Source organism: Erinaceus europaeus, chromosome 19 (genome assembly GCF_950295315.1).
Source record: "Erinaceus europaeus chromosome 19, mEriEur2.1, whole genome shotgun sequence".
NCBI classification, from domain to species: Eukaryota; Metazoa; Chordata; class Mammalia; order Eulipotyphla; family Erinaceidae; genus Erinaceus; species Erinaceus europaeus.
Window position 1 is genome coordinate 24,372,149 of NC_080180.1, and position 18,721 is coordinate 24,390,869.

Genomic DNA, 18,721 nt, shown 5'->3' on the forward strand with positions numbered 1-18,721 from the left:
TCAGTGATTCACCTCTGCTACCTCTGTCCCCACAGTCACTACCCCACCCACCACTCTTCCTCCCCACAACCTTGGGCACTAGGCCTCTGGTTCCCCCAGTGGTATGGCTTGTTCTGGGCAGCGTACTGGGGCTGCCACCACTAGGACTTGTGTCTCAGTGCTGAGGGGCACCAGCCAGCATGTGACCCTTATCTAGTTCCTCTCATTTGATCTGCATTTTTCACTGCAGGAGGAGCAGCAGGGTGCTGGGATGTGAGATGAGGTCAGAGAGGACCACTGGGGTCTTTCTGGGTACAGTTCTGGACTTGGGTCATGGCAGGGGATGGTTTAGGGTGCTGAGGCCTTAGAGCCCCTTTGGGATATACTGACCTGAATCTTAGAACAGTAGGGTAGAAAGCTTTTTTTTTTTTTTTTTGTCATGCCAGAGATTGAACCCAGAGCTTCATGGGTGGGGGTAAATAGCATAATGGTTATGCAAAAAGACTGTCATATCTGAGGCTCTATAGTCCTAGGCTCAATCCCTTGTACCACCATAAGCCAGAGCTGACAGTGCTCTGGTAAACAATAAAAATATTTTAAAAAATAATAAAATTTAAAAAAATGAAAGAAAATAAAGAACCCATAGCCTCACGTGTGTACCTGACCATTGAGCCACCTTTCCCTGGATCAACACACACACTTATATTATTTTTTTATTGCCACCAAGATTATCGCTGGGACTTGGTGCCAGCTCTATGAATCCATCACTCCCAGTAGCCACACACACACACATATATATAGATAGATAGATAGATAGATAGATAGATAGATATATGATAGGACATAGAGAAAATGAGAGGGGAGGGAGAGGGAGAGAGAAAGAAAGACACTTATAGACTTGTTTCACCACTCTGTGAAGTTCCCCCTACAGATGGGGACTGGGCACTTGAACTGGGGCCTTGTCCATTGTAATTTGTATGCTCAACCAGGTCCACCACCACCTAGCCCCTATATATATTTTAAAGATTTAATTTATTTCATATAAGATATGTAGGTAGATAGAGATGATAGATAGTGACATAGATAGATAGATAGATAGGTAGATAGATAGATAGATATTGAGTGAGTTTCATATGAGAGATAAGCCAGAGCACAGCTTGGGCACAGGTAGCGTCGGGGATTAAACAGGGAGTCTCAAGCACACAAGTCCTGTGCTCTACCAGCTGAACCATGTCGATATGGCTACACCTCTTTTCTGTTTTTAGAATTAAAAAAAAATTGGAAAGAGCCAGAGAAGAGGCAAAGGGCCAGCTCGCCCTCTGTGGAGTTCTCCTCGCTGCTTTCACATGGTGCCAGGGAGCAAACCCAGATACACAATCATGTGAGGCAGGTGCTCTGCCTCTAAGCCACCTCCAGGTCCCAGAGAGTAGATCTTAAGTGCTCTCATTTCCAAAAAGAAAGTGTATATATGTAGCAAATCACTAAAGTGTACAACAAAGTTGCATGTCAATTACATCGCAATAAAACTGAGAACAAAAACTGGAACTACTATTTATATATGACTAAATACACAGGTATAAATATAACTGTATATGTATGCAGGCACACATATTTGCTAGTCAACAACATTCAGAAGGTCACACAGCCCCATGACAGAATGACATCAAGAGAAAGAACAGAATAAAACCCTAGTTCAGTCTTACCCTCTGTGACCAGGAGGTGGCAGCACAGGACAGTAATGGGCTGAGCTAGTCTCTCCCCTGCACCCCCCCCCAAAAAAAAAAAAACCCTGTAAATTTATCTCCTGCTAGGACTGAGAGAACACCAACAGGTGTTATACTGCCAAGAGCACTGAACTCGGAGCCCAAAGGGTGACAGGAGGGGTAAGGGAATATAGACTACTCACTCCCAGGTCACTCAGGTTCAAATCCCAGTTCTACTGCTTACTAGCTGTGTCACTTTCGACAAGTTACTTAGCCTCTTTTTATTTTCTTATGGTTGTGTATGCCTTAGATGAATTAGTACATTGAAAAACTCTTAGAAGAGACAACATAATGGTTATGAAAAAGACATTCACACCTGAGGATCTGAGATCCTCAATCCCCAGCACCATTACAAGGCAGAGCTGAGCAGTGCTATGGTCTTTCTCTCTGTATCTTTTTCTCATTAAAATAAAATAAAAATATATTTAAAAATAACTTTTAAAATTTTTATTTATTTATTCTCTTTTGTTGCCCTTTTTGTTTTATTGTTGTAGTTATTATTGTTGTTATTGATGTCATTGTTGTTGGATAGGACAGAGAGAAACGGAGAGAGGAGGGGAAGACAGAGAGGGGGAGAGAAAGATAGACACCTGCAGACCTGTTTCACCACCTGCGAAGGGACTCCCCTGCAGGTGGGGATCTGGGGGCTCGAACCGGGATCCTTAAGCTGGTCCTTGTGCTTTGCGCCACCTGCGCTTAACCCACAGTGCTACCGCCCAAGTCCCTAAAAAGAACTTCTTAGAAGTCACTTTGTTGTTACCATGTGCAAGGACCTGGGTTAAAGCCCCTGTACCCCACCTGAAAAGGGGGCACTTCATAAGTGGTAAAACATGCTTCAGGTATCTCCCGGTCTGTCTGTCTATTAGCCTATCTATCTTCCATTGCTTCTTGACTTCTGTATGTCTCTATCCAATAAAAATAAATACTGTATTAAAAAAACAAACCTCTTAAAATAGTGTTTGGCACATAGGGACCCTTAATCAAAAGTAATGGCATTAACTTTAAGATCCCACACTAAATAAAAAGGAAGCCCTCCCCCTTCCAGGTCCCTTCTTCCTCTGAAGAGACCCCCAAGTTCTCAGTCTGGAGACTTTGAAAGAAGTATCCATGTCAGTTGGCTACTGGTTAAAGGGTCCTGGAAGAAACATAAGACTCTCCTGAATCCCAAGAGCCTGAGGTCTCAACAGCCTTAATGTGAGGGCACTTACCTTCCATATATTTTTTCCCCTTTTTGTTGCCCTTGTTTTTTTTATTGTAGTTATTGTTGTTGTTATTGATGTCATCATGGTTAGATAGGACAGAGAGAAATGGAGAGAGGAGGGGAAGGTAGAGGGGGGAGAGAAAGATAGACACCTGCAGACCTGCTTCACCACCTGTGAAGCGAATCCCCTGCAGCCGGGGGCTCAAACTGGGATCCTTACACCGGTCCTTGCACTTTGCACCATGTGTGCTTAACCGCTGTGCTACCACCTGACACCCCGGCACTTACCTTCCTAATCTCACCCCCCTGTTACTTGCTGCTTCCAGAACCTCCCTTTCCCAGTCTTCAGGGAGAGTTAGAGCTAGAACAGACCCCACAGTGCATATGCAGAGAGCAGCTGGAAACAGGAGACTCTTGCCAGCTCCACCTGTCTATGGCCCTGAAGCCAAATTACCCCCCAGGGTGGATACTCAGTGTCCTGACTGATTTTCACATTCTCCTGAGTGGGCTTTCCATCCTTCTCCCCTAATCCTGTAGTTTCACCCCCAAACCTCTTGCATGGTTTTCTCCCTACCACTGCCCCCACCTAATATGCCCTTGTAAAAGCCCCCTGGAAGGGAGCTGGGTTAAGTCTCATCTGAAAGCCCAGAGAAGAGTTTGTCCATTCCCAGCCAAGCCCTTTCCATAAAAACAAAACAAACAACTGAGGGGCAGTCCCTGCATAGGCTAGAGGCCACATGGGCTGGCAGTGGGTGTCCTCCAGGTCCCACCCCCTCCAGGATGGGTATGATGGCCTCCATCATGTTCTGACATGATGGAGCCCTCTCTCTGCCCTGCACACTTGTCTCTGTGTGCACCCCACCACACTGCTACTCCACCCTCCCCCCCATCACGGGTGTGACTCAGGGAATCAGAGGCTCCTGATCTTATAGGGCATTTGATTATCTAAAGGAACTGGGCGGTCAGGGAACTCATCTTTGAATGCCAGGAGCCAAAACACAAGGGTCTCTCCCAAAGATTGAGAATCAGAAGGACCTTCTGCTGCCCCCTGGTGGTGCAGGAAGTCAGGCCAGGCTATGCCTGGTTCTCTGATTTCTAAGCAACAGCAGAAGGCATGGAGGATGGGCAGGGAACCATTTCTTGGGGGGAGAGGGGGAGGGAGAGGGAGAGGGAGAGGGAGAGGGAGAGGGAGAGGGAGAGGGAGAGGGAGAGGGAGAGGGAGAGGGAGAGGGAGAGGGAGAGGGAGAAGAGAGATAGGGCTACCTAAAGTGAGGAGACGTCTAGTTCCCAGGTGTGAGACAGTGAATACTCTCTGGATTCAGAAAACTCAGTGGGCTTAAGAATGAAGCCAATAGGCTTGAGAATTTTAAGGACCCAACACAAAATAATTAAACAGGGCCCTTTCTTCTAAAAGTTATTAAGGATTTCCAGAACTCAATTGTTCAGCCATGTGTGGGGCCTTCTGAGTGTGCCCACCCCTCTGCCCCCCAGCACAGGCTGAGTTGGCAGCCCTCTGACATCAGCCCTGCCTACAGCCATCATCTCCTGAGCACCTACTACGTGATGGACACTCTGCTGAATTGTCCATTTCCTTCTCAAACAGCTGGATGAAGCAGGCACACTTGGGTTTCATTTTGGGCCAGGAAACTTGGAGAAGCTAAAGCATTCACCCAAGGTCAGGCAGGAGACTCCATCCAGATTCTTCCAAAGTCAGAACCACAAGGTCAGAGTCAGTGTGTTCCTGAGTGGTATAGCTTCTGAGGGTGACCCTGAGCAGCCTGCAAGTAGCGGGGGTGGGGTGCGAGCACCCTGAGGCAGTGGCAGACACCCTCTACCCCTCAGGATCTTCCTGCTGGGTACACGCAGTGGGAGGAGGGCTATGGAGAGCACGAGGGGCTGAGTCAGGCTGAGTGTGCGGCCCTCCTCCCCACAGGGCTAAGGAAGTGACCAGGGAAGCCCTCAGCCTCCCCAGCCTCCCTCCTGGGTTAGCAGCAGCAGCCTCAGGTAGCCTGTGAGAATGAACCCTGAGCCTCAGGAAATGAGCCAGTAAAGTCAGTTCTCATCAGGAAAACACCCTGGCTGCCCTCCCTTCTTCCCTCACCAACTCCCCAGTTTCCTCTCTCTCCTCTCTCTCTGGCCAGCACTATTCTCCACTTGCTCTCTGCTCACTGTTGAAGCAGCCTAAATTCACTCTTCCCCTGGGCCTTCTCAGCTCTTCTTATCCCACTGGCTTAAATAATCCAATGATGTAACTTCTTCTTTTTTTTTAAATCAAAATGTTATTGTTATTTATTTTAATGAGAGAGATTAGAGCACTGCATGGTTATGCTTGGGGTCGAACCTGGAATCTGAGAGCCTCAGGCATGAAAGTCATTTGCATAACCATTTATGCTATCCCCCCAGCCCAATACATTTTTTTAAAAGATTCATTTTATGGGAGTCGGGCTGTAGCACAGCGGGTTAAGCACAGGTGGCGCTAAGCACAAGGACCCGCATAAGGATCCTGGTTCAAGCCCTGGCTCCCCACCTGCAGGGGTGTTGCTTCACAAGCGGTGAAACAGGTCTTGCAGGTGTCTGTCTTTCTCTCCATCTCTCTGTCTTCCCTCTCCCCTCTCCATTTCTCTCTGTCCTATCCAACAACAATGACAACAATAATAACTACAACAATAAAACAACAAGGGCAACAAAAGGGAATAAATAAAAATAAATATAAAAAATGTTTTTTAAAAGATTCATTTTATTTGTTACATATGTAAGACAGAAAGTCTTACATGAAGCAGAGAGGAGTGGGAGAATACATAGCACCACTTCAGTACATGTGATGCTAGGGATAGAACCAGAAACCTCAGAAATGAAAGACTAATAGTTGAACTATTTCCCCAGTCACTTTTTTTAAAAAAAAGATTTATTTATTTATTAACATGAGATAAGGGAGAGAGAGAGGTTAAAAAGCAGAGCATCACTCTGGTACACATAATACTGGGAATCGAACTCAGGACCTCATTTTAAATCCAGAATGAACTCTTTCACTGCTAATCATGGCGGGAGTTTTAGAAGTGAGTTCTGAGTGGAAGACGCCACATGCTTGTGCCCCACCTGTTACCAACTTCACAAGGGGCTCCCTCAAACTCCTCTCTTTTCTGGGATCCCTGTCCAAGAAAACCAGCTGCCCCCCCTTCTGTAGGAGGCCCCCTTCCCTAGAAGCCTCCTGCTGAGCCCTGGGTGCCTTCTGGTCTCAGGGAGAGGTTCCGCTCCTGCCAGCTCCTGACCCAGGGCCCTGGGCTACTTGACTTTCACCCCGTTGGGCATAGTTCCCTCAGGACAAAGTCCCCATCCAGTCCCTCCCAGACCCTCATTGGGCAGTGGAGACAGGTGGCTGGTTGGTGGTAGCGGTGGCAGTGGGGAGCACAAAGCCTCAGCAATCCTGGTACTGGAGGAAAAAGACCAGCATCTCCTGGTCCCCTAGGCCTCCCTCCCCCTCCTCAAGAACTAGCCAATCATGGGGCAGGGGGGTGTTGGGGTGATGCCTGCCCCTTTGCCAGCTCTCGAGGAGCAAATATTGGATCAGGGTCAGCCACCAGCTGTTTAACTAAGAATGAAGCCCAGGGTTCCTGGCTGGCAGGGCCTTGGGCAGAGCTAAAGGACCTGACGTTCCAGAAGCTTCAGTGAGGTGCCTGGGGCAGTGGTGGGCCTGGACCCCCCTGGCCTATCTCACTAGGCTCCTCCCTCCCAGTGATTTCATGGGCACTGCCAGACACCGACCTGGACATGGGCTGGCAGGTACTCTGATGTGATCTTCTTTTTTATTTTTTAATTTTTTTTATTTTTATTTAAGAAAGGATTAATTAACAAAACCATAGGGTAGGAGGGGTACAACTCCACACAATTCCCACCACCCAATCTCCATAACCCACCCCCTCCCCTGATAGCTTTCCCATTCTCTATCCCTCTGGGAGCATGGACCCAGGGTCATTGAGGGTTGCAGAAGGTAGAAGGTCTGGCTTCTGTAATTGCTTCCCCGCTGAACATGGGCGTTGACTGGTTGGTCCATACTCCCAGTCTGCCTCTCTCTTTCCCTAGCAGGGTGTGTCTCTGGGGAAGCTGAGCTCCAGAACACATTGGTGGGGTCTTCAATCCAGGGAAGCCTGGCCAGCATCCTGGTGGCATCTGGAACCTGGTGATTGAAAAGAGAGTTAACATACAAAGCCAAACAAATTGTTGAGCAATCATGGACCCAAAGCTTGGAATAGTGGAGAGGAAGTGTTAGGGAGGTACTCACTGCAAACTCTAGTGTACTTCTGCTTTCAGGTATATATTTTGTGATGTGATCTTCTTTGCCAGGCTACCTGGCACTGCAGCCTGACTGGAGCAGCTCTTATGCCTGGTCACACCTGTTTACTTGGGAAGACTGGCCACCACTGCTGGCCCCTGGGGATACAGCCATGAGGAGAATGCTGGGTGCATCTGGGTTGTTCACACCCAATCATTCAGGGTTGGGTGCCTGGACACAGCTGATCACTGGGGTGTGCCCCTCAGATGGGTGGGCTCCTGGAAACACAGGCTCAGCCAAAGGGGAAAGGGACTATGATCCTGCCCCCAGGCTCCTCCTTGTGTCCCCACCCTGTGCCTGTCCAGATCACTCCTGTCTCCTGTTCTCCAGGCCTCACTCCCAACCTGCGGCCACACCTGTCTGCTCTGCCCCCCCCCCCCAGCCCCTCCTGGGCTGCAGAAAAGGGGAAGCTGGTCTAGGAGGTGCCCCAGGAAATGAACTGTGTCTCCAGGGAACACAGGTCAGGGCTAAGCTCACAAGGTGTGGTGGTAGCCAAGGGCTGCTCCAGGCTACAGCCAACGGGCCTGGCTGGGCACTTGCTGCTTGCTGAGAGGGGAGGAGCAGTACAACTGCTCCAGGGCTTTGAGGCAGTGCTGCATCACTGTCAGGCCACCTCAGCCCTCCCTCCACCTCAGATGAGGATGGGAATAGGGGGTAGTGTGTATCTGGGACCTGGAGCACCACTGCGGGTGGGGGCAGTGGTTAGAAGGGTCCCTACACACACATACACCCCTCCTTACCTTCTCTCTCTTCTTCTCTCCCCATCTCTCTTTCTGTTTATTCACTTATTAACGAGAGAGAGAGAGAGAGAGAGAGAACCACAGCATCACTCTGGCCCATGTAGTGCTGGGGATCAAACTCAGGATCTCCTGCTTTTAAGTCCAACATCCTGACCACTGCATCACTTCCCCCTGCAGTTTGCTATCAGCAGACACCCCTTGGGTGCTAGCTGGGTGCTGGCAAACATTCGCCCAACAGTATCTGCTTCTCTCCATGCCCAGATTTCAGAGACTCAACTCTGGGGTTTTCTCTCTGCCCCCAGAGTATCCACCTTCTTGCGTGCACGAAGTGACTTACTTTTTCTGTATCAGGATGCAGCTGCCACCTGGAGCTTCCTACCATCAGGCCACCTTGTTGAGGGGCAGGTCTGGGGGCCCATGGCTGCCCTCTTCCCACTCTCCTGCTGAGAGCCAGGGCAGACCGGCCCTGTTCCTGCTTCACAAGAGCATTTCAGTCCTTGTTCTAGAGGGCCAAGAAGCTGTCTGGGAGGTGGCACAGTGGCTAGAAGTTTGGACTTAAAAGCATGATGGTCCTGACTTCCATCTCCAGCACCCCATGTGCCAGAATGATGCATTGGTTCTCTCTCTTGCTTATGTCAATAATTTAATACTACTACTACTAATAATAAAATTTAACATGGACCAAGAGGCCAGGGTCTCCAGATAGATGAGAACCACTAGGGCCAGTCTTGGGCTCCTTTTCACCTTCCCAGTAACTTTATGCAAACGCCCTCTTATTTAGCCAACTCCTTTACCTTGGCCGTGTGTGTGTGTATGTGTGTGTGTGTGTGTGTGTGTGTGTGTGTGGTGGGGTATACCTCTGCCCTAGAGACCTGTCAAATTATTTCTCCTGCATTTCCCACTGTGTTTCCAGTTCTGTACACCCACCCGCTTGCCTAGTTTCACTCTAATTCTGGCTACAGAAGCCTCTGGGGTCCTCTTGTCCAGCATCCTTGTCCCTGCCCTCCCCCCACCCCCAGCATTCAACCTCAGCAGCATCTGAGCCAAAGGTATGTGTTTTTGTGTGTTTGTGTGTGTGTGTGTGTATGAATATGCACACATATGAGCAAGTGTGAGAATTAACATAAATGTGTATGTGTGAATGTATGTGAGTGCATGTGTGTCAGTATGTATGTGGGTGTGCTTGTGTGTGACTGTGCCCATGGGTGTACATTTGTGTGACCGTGAGAATGTGTGAGTATGAGTATGTATATGTGTATGTGTGTATGTGTGTGGTAGGTGGGTGGAGGTGCCTAGCTGTCCTCAGACAAGCCTGGAGCAGAGACGCCATCAGTCCTCCCTTTCTGAATTCCAGATCATCTGCTGAAGCCAGCATGCCTATCTGCTCCCTTTTGGAGAAGGCGGGTTCCCTCTCCTTCTCTCATGCCCTTTCACCTCCTCTCCAGAGGACTTTCTTTCTTTTTCTTCTCTTTTTGTTTTTTGCCTCCAGGGTTATAGCCGGGGCTCGGTGCCTGCACCATGAATCCACTGCTCCTGGAGGCTATTTTTTCCCCTTTTGTTGCCCTTGTTGTTTTATCATTGTTGTGGTTATTATTATTATTGTTATTGATGTCATTGTTGTTGGATAGGACAGAGAGAAATGGAGAGAGGATGGGTAGACAGAGAGGGGAAGAGAAAGACAGACACATGCAGACCTGCTTCACGCTTATGAAGCGACCCCCCCCTGCAGGTAGGGAGCTGGGGGCTGGAACCGGGATCCTGGTGCCAGTCCTTGTGCTTTGCGCCATGTGCGCTTAACCCACTGTGCTACCCCCCCACCCCAGAGGACTTTCTAAATCTCCTCCCAAGGTCACAGGGAGGTCCTGGGGTCCCCACTTTCCCTTCTCCTGAGCTCAGTGCCCAACCCCCCCCCCACTTCCCACCTTCCCCACCTAGGGCATCTCCATGTAATTAGAGAGCAAGCATTGGAGTGAGGTGACCCCCAGCAGTGCATGCAGCAGATCAGGCACCCCACTAATGAGACAGCTGGCACAGTCAGGCTCTTTAATTTACAGAGCTTAATTGCAGGACAGCCGATTACTTTTTAATGCCATTAAGAGCAAAGACCTTCTCTTTTACTCCCTTGGCCCTTTCTAGTCAACTGGTAGAAAAGGAGTTCTCATCCCTCCTGACACATTCCAACCTGGACTGGTGACTCACAGGCACTGGGGCTGGTCTAGAAGGCCATTGCTCCTGCTGTGTACAGAGCAGGGTCCTGGGTTCCTCCTGGCATCTGTCACAGGAAGGTCTGGATCACAGAACCCTTCTAGAACCTTACAGATGCTTATCTCTCTAACAGTAATAACTAACACAACTGTGCACTTCCTATGTTCTAAGCAGGATGCTAAGTTTTTACCTGCACATTCTAGCTCACCCTCACCCCACACTGACAAAAGTGCTACAATAGCTGCACTTTACAGGATAGGAAAGCAAAATACAGAGGGGGAGGAAGTCAGGACATCAGACAAGAGGGCCCCCCAGAGGGCCTTGCAGCCAAGGCTGGCAGAGAGAAGTGAGTGTGCATCACAGAGAGCTGGAGCCAGTGGTTTGACTCCACCTGAACATGGTAATTTGGAGACTCTGTTTAGAAACATGTAATTCAGTGTCTGTCTGTCTGTCTGTCTCTTGCTCTCTTGCATAAACATTAACACTGGAATGTAAGGTTGTGGTTTTATAGACTCACTGAAGGCTGCATGGGTTCTCCCTCACTCTGCTCATTCATATTTAAGAGACTTGAACCCAGGACATCAAGACAACTAAGGCCAGGAGTGGAACCAGACAATTCAATAAAGGACAGTCAGTGTTTACTGAAGCAAGGAATTAGAGAATGATCCCCTCTTCTCTGCCTTTAAGAAACTCAAAGTCTGGGCTGAGGGAGACAGCATAATGGTTATGCAAAAAAAACTTTCATACCTGAGGTACCAAAGGTCTGAGGTTCAGTCCCCAGCACCACCATAAGCCAGAGTTGAGCAGTGCTGTGGTAAAAAATAATGAATGAATGAATAAATACATAAAGTTAAAAAAAAAAGAAATTCCAAGTCTGATTTATTAGAAAAGATATAAAAACAAAGAGGACAGGCCCAGGAGGTGGTGCAGTGGCTAAAGTGAAGACTTTGCATGTATGTGGTCCTGTGTTCGAGCCCCAGCACCAAGTGTGCCAGAGCAAGACTCTGGGTCTCTCTCCTCCCTCTTTCTATCATTAATATATGTAAATATAAGAAGATCAAGAACAACAACAACTACAACAGCTAAAAGGAAACCCTGTAAGTAACAGCTTCAAAGCACTGAAGAGTCACCACCTGTACCAACCAGGCCAAGCACACAGAGGGAGGACTGGCCTGGGTGCTGGCATGGTGGGAGGACCAGTTGGGTGATAGAAAGGCAAACTTGGAGGCCTCAGGAAGAAGCCACTAAGGTGCACACTGTATTCCTGATGCCAGCTTTGTTTGCTCTCTCCTGGGCAGTGGGGGTAGGATTGGCAGACTCCTGCCTGCATAAGCAACTCCCCACTACTCCAGTACCCTCACTCCAACCCCCACTTCCATTCACACCACCCCATTTCCAGAACTGCTCTTCTGCTACGGTCATGTGCCATTCTGGTTGCCCAGGATTTTCAATTCTAGAACTGGGAGAGCCCCAAGAAAACAGGGACAGTGGGTCACCCTACCTATCACCAAATTCAGCATTGTTTCTCAGTCTTCTTTTTTTTTTTTAAATGAGAGGGAGAGGAGGAGAGAGAAAGAACCAGACAACACTCTGGTACATGTGCTGCCAGGGTTTGAACTCAGGACCTCATGCTTGAGAATCCAACGCTTTATGCATTGTGCCACCTCCTGGACCACTCTTTTTTTTTTAAGTTTTTTTAAATTATCTTTTATTTATTGGGTAGAAACAATCAGAAACCAAGAGGAAGAGAGAGAGGGAAAGAGACAGAGAGATACCTGCAGCCCTGCTTCAACACTTGTGAAACTTTCCCCCCTGTAGGTAGGGACTGGGGGCTCAAACCTGGGTCCTTGCACACTGTAATGTGTGCCCTCAACCAGGTGCACCACCACCCAGCCCCCACTTCTCAGTCTTGATGTCCATGCTCTTCTTGGGTCTTGTTCTTGTTAATACCCTCTAGCCATCCTGACTTTTGGTTTGCTCATTCTTTTTCTCCTTCCTCAGGTCTGTTTCCTTGGTCAATTCAGGTCTGCCATTTTGGCTCTCCAGATCTATTAGATGGTAGAGGTTGGGGTACAAAGACTGAAGAGGTAGTCTCTGGCCTCAGGGAGCTCAGTCCAGTAAGAAGACAGACAGAGAATGTGCTGGGAGACACATAAAAAGAGCTAAGCAGACAGAAGTGCACTGGGGAGAGAAGTCCCTTGGGAGAGCCTCCAGCTCCTGAGTTGGACTTTGAGAAATGATTAGGAGTTTTCTAGGGAACCAGTGAAGAAAGCAGCCTTGCCAGCTGGCTGGACCAGCATGTGTAAAGGAGGCAGTGGTGTGCAGAGGCATGCATGAGGGGTTGGTTGCTCTAGACCAAGGCAGCTGGTCTGACACCTTGAGGAAGGGCCAGACCCAGGAATGAATGTGAAGAGGCCCACAGCTCCCCCAAATGGATGGGAAATGCTGTGCTTTGATTCTAAGCTGCAAGTTTCATGAAGGCTTGGGGGCTCAAAGGCCCTCTATTTGGGTATTATCAGAAGCTGGGCAGAGGAACTTGGCTACAGATTTTGGCTTCTAATTAAGATCTTCCTGATAGTGAAATTAGGAAGCATAAAAACTAGTAGGCCGATAACCAGGGGAGCCTGCACACTTGGGGCTTCAGCCCTCCCTAAGAATGCCTATCAATACACCTTCGGGAAATTTCCAGATGTTTCTACCAACTGTTCTCAAGCACCTTAAATAGACCTGACCACAGTCGGAACCTGCATCTGTGCCTGCCACTTGATGTGGACCACTTAATGTGTTCAAATGACTCCGAAGTCTCACTGTACCATGCACTCCTGAACTGGAATTCAGATCTTTCTGGAGACAGATCAACTCCCTTCCTCCCAGAAGAGCCCAAACACTCAAGATTTTCTGAAAAGAAGATGATAGTAACCAGAAGTATCAGTTGGAAGGGACTTGTGTGTTCTGAGCATGTGCAGTAATACAAGAGTGTGCCTTTGGGTCCTGTGGGCGAGCAAACTGAATCCCAGGTCTGAGCAGACTGGGAAAGCCCAGGTGTAGCAGTAGCCCTTGCTCTGCCTGGCCGGCTGACTCTTGGTGACCAGCCCCAGCCAGCGTGGCCTGCAAGCCCAGTCTGGTGGCAGGTCCAGTCTGGTTGCTAAGGACCACTCTGGATCGTGCCAGCTCCATGCAGTGGTTTTGTTGCCGTGGCAATGCGGGAACATGAAGAGAGAGAGAGAGAGAGAGAGAGAGAGAGAGAGAGAGTGTGTGTGTGTGTGTGTGTGTGTGTGTGTGTGTGTGTGTGATGTTTAGGAGTTTGCTTGGCTGCAGGGTTGGGGTTCTAATTGGTTTGACACTTGCTAGGGCTGTGATTGGCTGCCTCTGTTGGTGTGCCCACCAAGTGCCCCAGTCCTTTGGGGAGACAGCTATTGCCCCATCTGAAGGCTGGAGCGGGGGGCCCTGGGGTGCTCATGTACACACAAATGCTTGTACACTCAGCATGTCCTATGGAAGCTCCCTCACTCTGCTGGAATCACAGCGGACCCATGTAAATGACATCTGCCTCCTACTCACTTCCATGTGCCATAATCAGCAGGAAGCAACAGCCTAAATTTATTCAGGGACCAGCAAGTCCTGCTGCCCCACTGACAGCCATGTCCTACTGTCCCAGACCAGAGGCTCAGGCCAAGGAGGTCTAGTCTCTACTGCCCTTCTCCCTCCTCTCTGAGGAGGACTCACCCACTCTTGGGGGGAGGAGAGGATTTCTCTCTGTTCCTATTTAATTTCCCAGGCCTCTTATCTCCACTTACCCCTGAGGACAGACACTAATGAGCTCACACTAAGCACATTCCCATTCTATTCTCTCTCCATCCTCCTGAGAAACAGGTGGTCAGAGGATGCCCATTCTGCAGAAGGGGGAAACTGAGGCCCAGATCAGCAGACTAGCTCTGGTACCCAAGGGGCAGAGCTGGCTTTCTGGGTCTTCTGAGGGTCTCTGAAACCATCAGAGACAGTCCCTGCAGCATGTGTGTTGGGGGAGGGGTTGGGCAGAGTGAAGGGGAGGCAGGGGAGAGCTCTGTCACTGGACTGCTGTTGCTGCACCTCCCAGGGGAGGGGGTGGGATTGAACTTTGGTTTTTTGAGAAGCTGCTTGAAAGTACTGCCCACACAAGCTGAAGGGAGAGCTGCTTCCAGCTTCCCGACTCAGCCTGCAGGCACTGAGGGACATCTCTCTGAGCTGCAAAGCAGAGCCCTCCCTATCACTAGCAGCGAGGAGGCACAGGAGTGGAGGGGGATGTAGCTTCTGGGAGCAGGTGCCATGCTGTTTGGGCCTGGGCCTCCTGCATTACTTCAGACCTTTTGGGTCAGCAGAGGGGAAGGGCTGACATTCCTACAGAAGAGGGGTACTGGGGTAGGGGGTACCAGGGGAAACCCACAGCTTAAGGTGCCCTGTCTGGCCCTCTGCTAGGAGGCAGCTTCTGAGCTGCAGAGAAGGGAAAGGAATACTGATGAGATGCCAACTTCCCATGGCACTGAAACCTCCCAGGAGTCCCAGGAGGGAGAGACTATTACCAGCTCCAATGTGACAGCCAGGGACACCAGAGAGGAAGGAGCTGCCCAAGGTCACACAGTCATAGTCTATGTGGCTTTAGATCCAGATCTTGCTTGAGGGGGCTGGCGTGGGGGGGAGCAGGACCCCCAAGTTGCTGATTCTACTTAATTTTTGCTGACAAATGCCTGACAGATGTCTGCAAAGAAAACTGGCATGGGCATGGGGGTGGGGGGAACACCAAAGGGTTTGGAGGGATTTTTTTTTCCAGAGGGAAATTTTAGGGTGGCCTGGGTAGTGTGCCCCATATCCACTAGTCACCTCTCATCTTTTATTTCATAAAACTAAGAAAGAGGGAGAAGCTAAAGCACCACTCAGGCACAGGCAGCGTTGGGGATCGAACCAGAAACTTCAGCATTGCAAGTCCTGTGACCCAGGAATTGAGCTATTTCCCTAGCCAGGCAGGACCTGCTGTTCCCTAGACCCCATCTAGATACCCACTAGGTGTCTCTTGCCCCAACCCGGAGGAGTTAGACAGTGCCTTTTTTTTGCCTGCAAGACAAACCCACTGCTCCTGGAAGCCATTTCTTCCTTTATTATTATATTTCCTTCTTGTCTTTGATAGGACAGAGAGAAATTGAGAGGGGAGAGGGAGACAGAGAAGGAGAATGTGGCATCTGCAGACCTGCTTCACCACTCATGAAGCTTCCCCCCTGCAGGTAGGGACTGGGACCTTGAACCTGGGTTATATGTGCACTTAACCAAGTGTGCCACTGCCTGACCCCTAACAAGGCTTTTTCTTTTCTTTCTTTTTTTTTTTTTTTTCTCCCAGAGCACTGCTCAGCTCTGGCTTATAGTGGTATGGGAAACTGAACTGGGGACTTTGGAGCCTCAGGCATGAGAGTTTCTCTGTATATCTTCCCCACCCAACAACACCTTTTTCAAACTGAAGATCTCCGAGATTCTGAAACACAGTTTTGTTCTGGGGGGGGGGGGGATGGGGATGGCAGGTGAAGTGAGCAGGTGGCTGTTTCTGTATTGTCTGAACTATCCTCTTTCCTCTGTGGAGTTGTCCCTGGTCCTCTTGGGCCCCCCTGTGGGTTCACTCCTCTACTCTCTCTGCTTATGAACAGGGATTGAGACTTAAATCCCAAAGATCCCATACAGACCCTGGCACACAGCAGGTGCTAAATAAATAGCTGTTGGATGGGTGAACAGTGGTAATTAGAGTAACTATTTATCAAATCCCAGTTAAGAGACAAGCTCTATGCTTTGACATACATAATCTCTAATAGGTACAGCCACATAAAATCAATTTTATCCTCTGTTTTATAGATTGTGGAACTAGCCTCAGAAAAACTAAGCTGCTTGCTGAAGCCCACATAGCTAATACCAGAAGGCTCCAGGAACCAAGGCCTACCTAAGCCCCCACTGGCCTCCCACACCAGTGATGCCAAGTTGGCACTCTCTCTGCTGCCAGTACTCTAGTCTAAACCTATATCATTTGTCACCAGGCTCAACCTTCAAGCAGAGTTCCCCCACAGACCTGGTGATATTGTTCTCCCTGGAGACCTTATGTGTCCTGTGTTGAGGGGGGCAGGGTCCTGGCCTATGGGTCACGCACAGGCAGAGTGACACTTGGAACCTAGTAGCCACCTCTTTTACTGTCTTCTCCAGTCACACTAGCTCTAAGCTCATTCTCTGTTCCCTGTACCTGGCGTCACCTTCTGGAGAAGCAGAAAGGCCCTTGCTCCCCCCTGTCCTCCCACCCTTAACTCTAGAAACCACAGAACAGCCCCTCCAGGTAGCTCCACCCCCCCCATCCCTAGCATCAGAGCTGCTTGGTACCTAACTCATTAGATCATGAGTCCCTCCTCCCATCCTAACCCTCACCCCTGCTCAGAACCTGTGCCTCATTCACCTGCTATACCCACAGGCCTGGCTACTAACTAGCATGTTGGAAGTGTTCAGAAAAGTTCTGCTGAAAATTTAATTTATTTTTCATAGGAGAGATGGGAGGAGGAGAAGGGCAGAGAGAGGGAGGAGGGAGAGAAAAATGCAGAATATGCCAGAGCACTGCACAGCTCTGATATATGGTGGTGCTAAGAATTGAACTTGGGACCTCTGGGGGCTACAATTCTGGTACAATTGTATACAAGGATACAATTCTGGTGCATAGCTGCTGTGATATCTCCCCAGTCCTGAAAATTCTTTGAAAATTTATTTGCCCATTTTCATGAGAAGCAGAAAAGTCCTTGCTCCCTCTCCCAACCTCCCACCCCTGACTCTCAGCTGAGCAATATACATATTTTAAATTTTAAAACTTTTAAAAAATGTTTATTTATTCCCTTTTGTTGCCCTTGTTTTTTTATTGTTATAGTTATTGTTGTTGTTATTGATGTCATTGTTGTTGGATAGGACAGAGAGAAATGGAGAGAGGAGGGGAAGACAGAGAAGGGAGAGGAAGACAGACACCTGCAGACCTGCTTCACTGCTTGTGAAGCAACTCCCCTGCAGGTGGGGAGCTGGGGGCTCGAACCGGGATCCTACGTAGGTCCTTGTGCTTTGCACCACATGCGCTTAACCTGCTGCACTACCGCCCAACTCCCGAATTTTAAAACTTTTTACTTAACTCATTTAATTGATATACACAGAGAAACTGAGATGGCAAGGGAAGATAGGGGGAGAGAGAGAGATCTGCAGCATTGCTTCACCACTCATGAAGCTTCCTTCTGTAAGTGGGGACCATGGGCTTGAACCCAAATCCTTGCACATGGTAACATGTACACTCAGTTGAGTATACCACCACTTAGTTCCTAAAAGATTTTTAGAAATTTATTAATGAGAGAGAACCACAGCATCACTCTGGTAACTGTGATGTCAGGAATGGAACTAGGGTTTTCAATGCTTGAGAATCCAATACTTTATCTACCTGGGCTATTATGAACTCATCTTTTTCTTTCTTTTAGGTAGGGACAGAGAAATTGAGAGGGAAGGAGAAGAGAAAGATGTAGCTTCTTTGTAGCAAAGAAGCTACAAGTGTCTTCCTCCAGCGGATGAGGACCAGGGGCTTGAACCTGGGTCCTTGAGCACAGTACTCAACCAGGAAGTGCCACTGTGGCCCCTATTAGGTCATTTCCACGACAGAGAGAGGAGAGGCAGAAGCAGAGCTGCAGCATATCTAGTGCCAGAGATAAAACTCAGGGCTTCATGTATCTAAGTCCTGAGCTCTAGCATTGGGCCACCTGTGTGTTTGTTTTTGGGGAGGGGTTTGTTGAAACCTCTTGACCTCAGTCTCCCCTCTGGTTCCTAGGAATCTCCCTTCTCCTTACTTCTCCCTACTTCTCCCCTCTCCCTTGTCCCTGCCCAGCCCTGAGGAATCTGGATAGAGGCAATGCTAAGCTGAGGGTGGAGGGAGCTCAGGCCAGTCTTCCAGAAAGGAAATTGTTCTATTTTCAACAGCTCCTTTTCCCCAGGGAAAGGCCCTAGGCTCAAAGCTTAAGGGTGGTGCTAGCTAGCTTCAGTTCCTGAGTCAGAAAAGGCTCTGGCCCACCCCAGGGCACCTCTTCTTAGGAAACAACCGCACCAGTGCCCCTTCCTCCATACTGGCAGGGCAGAGAACTGCCTGGTTTCCCATCATCGGATCTGAGGTACCAAGCCTCCCTTCACCCAGTAAAGTAAATTCCATTAAATTCTTGTGGAACCTAGGGCTAGTCCAATCTTGGATGGCTTCTTGGATGGTTCTCAGTTGGTATAAAATTTAATTCCAAGAAAGCAAATTAAAGCCCCCTTAAGGGTAGGATGTGGGGGTGATGGTCAGCAGTGAGGGTTCCTCTGGGCCCCTCATGCCACAAAGGCAGGGGAGCTGTGTGTCTGCAGGTAATAGGCCCACAGGACAGGACCCTGGAGGGACCCAGGTGACAATCATCCTTAGGAGCTGCCTGCTGGGGCCCAGGGTCAGACAAAC

At 49.1% G+C, this 18,721-nt stretch overlaps 1 long non-coding RNA gene across 1 annotated transcript in view; it reads right to left on the reverse strand.

Moving 5' to 3' along the window:
* The window catches only part of LOC132534617 (uncharacterized), a 37,510-nt gene that overhangs the window by 18,226 nt on the left and 563 nt on the right, over window positions 1–18,721 (reverse strand). The window lies entirely within an intron of this gene.